The sequence below is a fragment of the Caretta caretta genome, chromosome 1 (genome assembly GCF_965140235.1).
Source record: "Caretta caretta isolate rCarCar2 chromosome 1, rCarCar1.hap1, whole genome shotgun sequence".
In the NCBI taxonomy this organism is placed as follows: domain Eukaryota; kingdom Metazoa; phylum Chordata; order Testudines; family Cheloniidae; genus Caretta; species Caretta caretta.
Genome location: NC_134206.1, coordinates 60527612 through 60534708, shown reverse-complemented (window position 1 = coordinate 60534708; position 7097 = coordinate 60527612). Strand labels below are relative to the sequence as shown.

At 41.0% G+C, this 7097-nt stretch overlaps 1 long non-coding RNA gene across 1 annotated transcript; it reads right to left on the bottom strand.

The window, feature by feature from the left end:
* Window positions 1-955: 955 nt before the first annotated feature.
* On the bottom strand, window positions 956-2908 carry LOC142072142 (uncharacterized). Its single transcript, XR_012668469.1, has 2 exons — window positions 2237-2908; window positions 956-1223 (listed from the first exon to the last, which is right to left on the bottom strand). It is a non-coding gene; the product is annotated as an uncharacterized LOC142072142 (long non-coding RNA).
* Window positions 2909-7097: the final 4189 nt, after the last annotated feature.

The following is a 7097-nucleotide window of genomic DNA, read 5'->3' as shown; positions in this document are numbered from 1 at the left end:
GCAGGATGTTAAGAAATTCATATCTTTACGTGTTAATGAAGGAAATCTGATATCAACATTTTGGAGAGACACTAAATACAAACCTCAAAATGTCATTTTTAAAGTCCCTTTTTAGAGTATAACCATACTTCAAAGGAAACTTTAAATGAAGTCTTATCCCATACTTGGCCATTTGATCATACTGACTTCTTCAACTGCTCACAGATTTGCTTCCCCATTTCTTTTCCTGAGTGCTACATTGATGTTGTGACTCTAAGTGTTCTAAAGCAGGCTCCATTGTGAACTTGCCCAGTAATGTACAGTAAACTTTTAAATTATAGATCTGGTCCTGCATCAGCATCCCCAAGCATGGAATCCTGCACCAGCACAGAGTCCCTCTTAGTTCAGCAGACGCCATGTGTGTGCTGTGGTCCATGCTAGCAACTCAGGATGCCGAGTAAGATGTAAGTTTGACCTGTCGGTTGCTACTGATAAATCTATTAGAAAAGCAGACATTAAGAAACATAAAGGGAGGAGGGCACTTATTGCAGCCACATTTCTCAAATACTTCTCTTTTTTTTTTTTCTTTTTTTTGAATTAGCATATTCTCTCCATTGTTGTTTTCCTGGTGGTAGCCTGTTAGCTTTCAGCTGATCAGCGATGAGTCCCTGCAGTGGACCCATCTGATTAAAGGAAATCCCAAAGGCCAAACTAAACCATGTTGTTATGCTTCAGGTTGTTTATATTCAGGTTAAATTGCTAAACAACTCCCCTAGATAATGTTTACAGATTCTTACCCCCTTCCCACCTCGGGTATTATTACTATTATTATTATCAGTGGGGAAAAAATAACTAGCTGCTCTCCATTTTATATGATGGAAAGGACAATGACTAAAGTCTAATTAAACTCTGCTCTCCACTGTCCTCCATACTAGGCAGCACAATGCTGTTGTTCATGAACAACGCAAGGATGCAATTAGTTTAACAGCTCTTTATTAGGAGTGCAGCAGAACAGAATTAGAACTCAATTTAAAAGTCTCCCTCTAAAATTCATTCAGCCATTAAGGCCACACCATCTTTCAGTTTTTCCATGGCATATAATTGATAAATGATTTCTCCCTCCACACCTCTGCTCTTCATCTTTATTCATGAATCAATTAATCTCCGTAGGATACTGTGATCATTTACATACATGGGCAATGTCACCAACTTCTGTCATCTTGTTGACGAAACAATTTTGCAGCCTATCAAACCAGTGAAATAAAAAACTCTTGAGTATGTCTGAATCAATATGATTCTGTAATTCACTTCTGGCTAAATCTTGATCTTACTGAAGTCAGTTGGACCAGGAATTAGCTTTTACATTGGGTTGTCTGCTCCCAGTACCAAAAGCAGTAGTCAGTCATTAGCAATGTGTCCTCGGAAACAGCCCTTGTAGATACACTTTTATATTTTCCTTAATTCTTGCTTTTTTCTTAATTTTTGACATTCTGTATTTTTTTAGTTGAAAAAATAAATAGAATAATCATAAATAATAGAATGAGTCACAAATGGGAAAGATCATTTTAAGAAAGGAAAGATCTGTCACATGACTGGGACTTGTGCAGTCATAAGAACATAAGAACAGCCATACTGGGTCAGACCAAAGGTCCATCAAGCCCAGTATCCTGTCCTCTGACAGTGGCCAATGGCAGGTGCCCCAAAGGGAATGAAGAGTCAGGTTATCATCAAGTGATCCATGCCCTGTCACCCAATCCCAGCTTCTGGCAAACAGAGGCTAGGGACACCATTTATGCCCATCCTGGCTAATAGCCATTGATGGACCTATCTTCCATGAATCTATCTAGCTCCCTTTTAAACCCCGTTATAGTATTGGCCTTCGCAACTCCCTCTGGCAAGGAGTTCCAGAGGGTGACAGTGCATTGTGTGAAAAAATACTTTCTTGTGTTTGTTTTAAACCTGCTACCTATTAATTTCATTTGGTGGCCCCTTGTTCTTGTATTACGAGAAGGAAAATAACACTTCCTTATTTACTTTCTCTATACCACTCATGATTTTATAGTCATTCTTAGTGGTTGGAGCAGGAATCTGTAGCTAGGAATCAGAGCCAAAGGTCAGTGCCAGGGTCAGAGGGCAGAGCCAAGGGTTAAAGCCGGAGTCAAGAGCCAGGAGTGAGGACCCAGATCAGAACCGGTTTCAGAGCCCATAGTCAAAGTCAGAGATCAGGAATCAGAGATGAGGATCAGAACTGGGTTACCTGGAGTGACTCAAGGCAGGGGCATGGCTGGGTCCATGCAGGATGAGAAACAAGCAGGCTCAGGGGCAGTCACAACTGTGGGCAAATGCTTTGAGCAGCAACTGAACTGCTGCTGCTGCTGGGCTTAAGAGCCGGTCTGGGTCTCCTTCCAACCGATCAGGCACTCGTCAGGTTGCCCAGAGACTGGCTCTGCTGTAGGCCCCAATTCGTGACGAAATCCTTAGGATTCACCTCAGTGTTTCTTCTTTCTAGAAAGCTCTAATTTGAGTGGAGACTTAGCTAAGAAAGGCGGTAAGGTCATTGTTGATGCTGAGACATGGCTCGAGAGTTCCTCAGAAGGAAATATACATTATGGACTAACTTTTTAAAAACAGTCTCCCATTTTCAACAGCAGTTTTGTGCCTGCTGCTGCCAGTAACCGATACCCAGCTGCTACAGCAATGGGCATATTAGAACTGCCATACATATGCAGTGTCTATCTGTCTGATCTTGTATTTAGCTGTGACACTCTTAGTACCTTCCCCAGACCTGAAGAAGAGCTCTGTGTAGCTTAAAAGCTTGTCTCTTTCACCAGCAGAAGTAGGTCCAATAAAAGCTATTACCTCACCCACCTTGTCTCTCTAATATTCTGGAGTCAACACAGCTACAACAAGACTGCATAGATATGCGGTAGTCAGGTGGATGAATGAATGCTGGAGGTGCAAATATGAGTATTTGCATAAGTACGTGACCACATCAACCTTTCAAATGGTTAGCTATCTAACTGCCATCAACTGCACCTGCACCTGTTTATATCTCTTGAAGGTACATATTTGGAGGGGAGGTTGGGGCCCCTTTCAGAAGTGTGGATCTATGTTAGCAAGACAGTCTTGCCTTCTAGGATGATAACATTTAAAGGTTTTTAAATATTTAAAATTTCTCCCTGCACCGCTTTTTTTTAAAGTTTGTTTAGATTGGACATTCTTCAGGGCATGGCCTTGTCTTCCTTATGTATGAAAAGTGCCCAGCACACTTTAGTCACAACCACAATCTAAGTAAATAATAATAATATCATCTCACATATAGGATCACAGAGTTACAAAGTTCACACTTTTGCAACAAATTCACACAAGCCTTCTGTATATCCTAGTGTGACCCAGGGAACCTCTTGATGCCAACTGGTTGAGGACATTTGGGGTGAACAGAGATCCCCTGAGTCAGCTATATATACATGTTAGTTCACCAAAGGGTGGCATGAGAGGTCTCTACCGAGGGCCAGTAGCCTGCTGGTCATCATAATCATTATGAAATATATGTAAAGGTAATATTGAAGAAATTGTGTATTGATACTGAAAATTACGTTCTTAAGGTAAGGCAGGTCACCAGAAGGTGGCATGGCCGTGTGCTTATCTCCCTATCTGGTCATTAGGTACTGTCCATAGTGTGGTTTAGCTGCAAACTGAGCCTTATGCTAATCAAAAGATTGCTAAATGGACAACAAAGGAAGCCACAGGAAAACCCAGTCAGCGGAGGGGAGCAGGAAGGAAGGGAGGATGAGGGGGTCCTGTTTATGAAAAATAATAAAGGACTGTCCTGCTATATCTAAGGCACAAGAGACTCCCAGCATCTTTCACCAAGGAGGCAAACTTATCGTATGTCTTGTCTCATGAATGGAAGATCATATCAAGCCTGGCTGTAAATCGCTGGAAGTACCTTGGTTGAGCATTGCTCTATAAGACATGAAAGTATCTAGTTAGGTAAGTCTAGAATGCAAATTATGATTTTATTTTATATGTAACCATTTGTTTCCAATACTTCTACCTTTGGTCACTTCAATCTCTACACAGTACTTTGTTAAATAATCTTTTACTTGTTTTCCCTAAAAACATATCTAAGTGCTATCTATTTGTAGTGGAGCGATGATCTGAGGTCGAACTGGTAAACTGGGATGTACTGCTTCTTTGGAAGAGGTAATCTGTAAATACCGCATGTGTCCAGTGGATCAGGGGATAGACACTCCAGGGAGATGCTCGGCGGGCTTGGTGGTTGGTGTGTGCCTACCGCTAACCTGTAGAGAGAGAGTGGGGGCCTGTGTAGGCCTAGAGGAGAGAGCTTGTGTTGCCTGTGGCTGCTGGAGTCAGGGACCTGAGCCACAGCAGACACAGACAAGACTTCCTCACGCTCAGGGCAGGTGGTAGCGAGACAGCTCACAACCCTGGGTGCACCTAGCAAAGTCACATAAGTGACTGATGCAGAATTCTGGGACTTTTAAACATATTTTTGAAAGTTACGGGCTACAGCCTGTGGGTTCCACACATGGAATAAAAGCAAGATATAGCCCATGTTGTACAAATTGTCATAGTCAGCAACAGAGTCACCTTTATTTTGACTATTGCAGCATCTCTTAGAGATGGGCCCAAGCTCAGATCTGGATTCAGATCTGAATTACCCCAAAGTCTGGACACATTAGAAACCAGAATCTAATGTTCTGATTTGGCCCTGACATATGTATGAGCCAGTTGTAAAGTTAATATCTGGATCCAAACTTTACCAAACTTCAGAGCGGGAACAAAATGTTGCAGAAATAGAGTTCTGGTTTGATGTCATTATAATGTAGATATACACATTGGTACCTCCATAGTAAAACATAGCAAGCATCCATCCAATTTGGTATTCTGTTTCTGAAAGAAGCCAGGACCACATGATTTAAGCAAGGTGTAAAATCCTCATAATGCACCTAATTAATCTCTACTATACCATGGGGGAACATTTCTGTCTTACTCCATCTGGTGATCAGATTATGCCCTGAAGCATGCTGACTGAGCCCTTGTAATTTTCATCCTAGCTAGCGCAACTGCTGGTGCTCTATTCTTATTCATATAAACGTCTAAGCCTTTTTGAATCTTTTTAAATTATGATGACTTGTGCACTGAAAATCAATCATGAAACAGTTTACAAAGCCAGCTTGCTTTGGAAGTGAAGACTAAAAGACAGCTGCTGCCTTTTGGGGAGATAGAAAAGTAGGGAGAAAGAGACAGTGAAGAATTCAGAATTTCTGTGCCATGATCAAAATGCCACGGAATGATACCTTTTGTAATGACTGAGAGCATCATTCCATGCCACATTTACCAGTCCATCAAAGCAAAACCTCAAACACCACCTGAGTCCATCAGCAAAAAGCTAGTGAGGTTCCATTTGCTGTATGTGAAGGTGAAAATATTTATATCATTCTACAATAATGTAGCTATTCCAGGTTTATTTTTCACATAAGATTATAAAATGTTAGAGATGAAAGATCTGCTGGGTCATCTAACTATATTTCCCTGACAATGTAGTACTGTAGCTGATTGCACATGGATAGGTGCTAATTTTATGTCCAGGTTTAAATATCCCAAGTGAAGGGTTTCCACTGCTCCCCATGGCAGATGGTTCCACAGTTGCAAGGTTACATACACATATATTTGTGTTAAAACTCCAGATAGATGTATTGCCATCTGGTGGTTAGTTTGCTCTACTGCATCGTTAGTATTGGGAGCATTGAGAGCTGCTAGCAAAGCATTGAGGTATCATAGTGCAGTCCGTGAGTGGCCTTGGCATGCTGTTTGAGCGAGAGAGTAATGTTCTGGGCTCTTCACAAGACCCTGCTGCAACACATCTGCAAACTTAGCTCTTTTTCATAGGAAGCTTTTATTTGGGACTTGCCCTGGTTTTTTTACTAGGTTTGTAAAATACGGTTTAAATAGGTTTGTGTAAGCAGAGAACTCACATGAACATCATTCGGGGATGTATTAGCAGGAGTGTTGTAAGCAAGACACGAAAAGTAATTCTTCCACTCTACTCCACAGTAATTACGCCTCAGCTGGAGTATTGTGTCCAGTTCAGGGCACCACATTTCAGGAAGGATGTGGACAAATGAGAGAAAGTCCAGAGAAGAGCAACAAAAACGATTAAAGGTCTAGAAAACATGACCTATGAGGGAAGATTGAAAAAATGGGGTTTGATTAGTCTGGAGAAGAGAAGACTGAGAGGGGACATAACAGTTTTCCAGTACATAAAAGGTTGTTACAAAGAAGAGGGAGAAAAATTGTTCTTCTTAACCTCTGAGAATAGGACAAGAAGCAATGGGCTTAAATTGCAGAAAGGGTGGTTTAGGTGGGACATTAGGAAAAATTTCCTGTCAGAGTGGTTAAGCACTGGAATAAATTGCCCAGGGAGGTTGTGGAATCTCCATCATTGGAGGTTTTTAAGAGCAGGTTAGACAAACACCTGTCAGGGATGGTCTAGATCAGCATTTCCCAAACTTTTTTGGCCACGGAACACTTTTTAGCCTATTACGGAACACTTATAATATTATTTTGTGGTCGTTTGGTTTTCAAATAATTGCGTTATTTATGCTCAAATATATTTTATTTTATAAAACAAAGCAAAAATACAAATTTAAAATAACCTGAACTAACCATTTCTAACTGGAAAGCGCGTATAAAGTAGTACAAAAATCAAGTGCAAGAGTCAAAATTAAATTCTGGATTCTTTCACTGAACACCTATTCACATCGTGTGGAACACCAGTGTTCCATAGAACACAGTTTGGGAAACGCTGGTCTAGATAATACTTAGGGCTGCCAAGAGTGCAGGGGACTGAACTAGATGACCTCTCAAGGTCCCTTCCAGTCCTATGATTCTATGAAATATTCTACCCTTTAAAAAACAACAAATAGTAGAAAGTATGCAAAAGAACACCCAGTTCCCCCCTGCCACATTATCCTTAGTCACTCACTATTGCCTCACGCCACTCTCTGACTTCCATTAACCACTCAGCCTAAATGTCCCCTTGAATGTGCAAAATATATGCAAATAACTAGGAGATGCTAAAATCACATTTC